The sequence below is a fragment of the Hippocampus comes genome, unplaced genomic scaffold (assembly GCF_001891065.2).
Source record: "Hippocampus comes isolate QL1 unplaced genomic scaffold, H_comes_QL1_v1.1 C16857960, whole genome shotgun sequence".
NCBI lineage: Eukaryota > Metazoa > Chordata > Actinopteri > Syngnathiformes > Syngnathidae > Hippocampus > Hippocampus comes.
The window spans coordinates 1-1,022 of record NW_017840180.1 but is presented as its reverse complement, the minus strand read 5'-3'; the positions used below and the strand labels follow the sequence as shown (position 1 = coordinate 1,022).

Below are 1,022 nucleotides of genomic sequence, written 5' to 3'. Positions count from 1 at the left end.
GTGGGCCTCGCCCAGTCGGCCGACGTTTTTCCACATGACGTAGGCCATGGCGGAGGCGAAGAGGCTGTACTCGATGTTGAAGGGGTACAGGTAGAAATAGGCGTCTTTGAACAGGCCGCAGGATGTGTGGCTGCACTCGCATTCGTCCTCTCCGTAACTCGCTGTGACAGGAAGAGAGAATGGGGTTACATTGTTGCCATTTACTGTCACCAATACGCGAATGCAGGGGTGGGCAAAGTATGGTCTGGTCTGCTTTCTAAGAAAAACCTTGCCCATCTGCGCACGCTGAAACTCAAATGTGGTCTTGAGCTCAAACGTTTGTCCAGCTCCTGTCAAATGGCTTCTCCTGTACCTTTGCTGATGTACAGGTTCCGTCCCCAGAGCTTATGGGAGCTGTTGTCATGGTGGTCGTTGGATTCATGCGTGTTGTTGCCGTGATCGCCGCCGTGGTCGTCGCCGTGGTCGTCGCCGTGGTCGCCACCGTGGTGGCCTGTTTGGTGGAGTGACTCCTCCGTGACCGCAGCCATCCACAAAACCAGATTAATGGAGAGGGCGAGCATCAGGCCGCACCTGCGCCAACCACCACAAAAAGGAAATAAATATCCATTGTGAGGATTTGTTTTCAAAACCATTGTGGTCACGGTAACAAACATCGAACATCATCCAAGGCACGATTAACCGGACCCAAACATGGAAAAAAGATCCAATTTTAGTCAGAAAATTGTTATTGATTTACTGCACTACATACAATCAGAGATGAGAAATCCAGGTCCAGAAACGAAAAAACCTTGTCATAGTTTGGTTTTAGCCACTGGGGCCAAACTGTGGCAGGATTTTTACTTTCTGTACCTGGAATTTCCATCCCTGCAAATGTTTCTTTTTTTTCATCTATCTATGCCAGCAACATACAGTGGCACAACTGCTGTGAGATTTTTGTCCAGGTAATGTCAACTATGTGCCTTAACTGGATTTCAATGACTGAGCAGACTACTTCCTGGATCAAGCAGAAGGGCGGTGCTAGT

General features: G+C 48.9%; 1 pseudogene; it reads right to left on the bottom strand.

The window, feature by feature from the left end:
- Positions 1 to 6: 6 nt before the first annotated feature.
- LOC109509336 (otopetrin-2 pseudogene) lies at positions 7 to 604 on the bottom strand (annotated as a pseudogene).
- Positions 605 to 1,022: the final 418 nt, after the last annotated feature.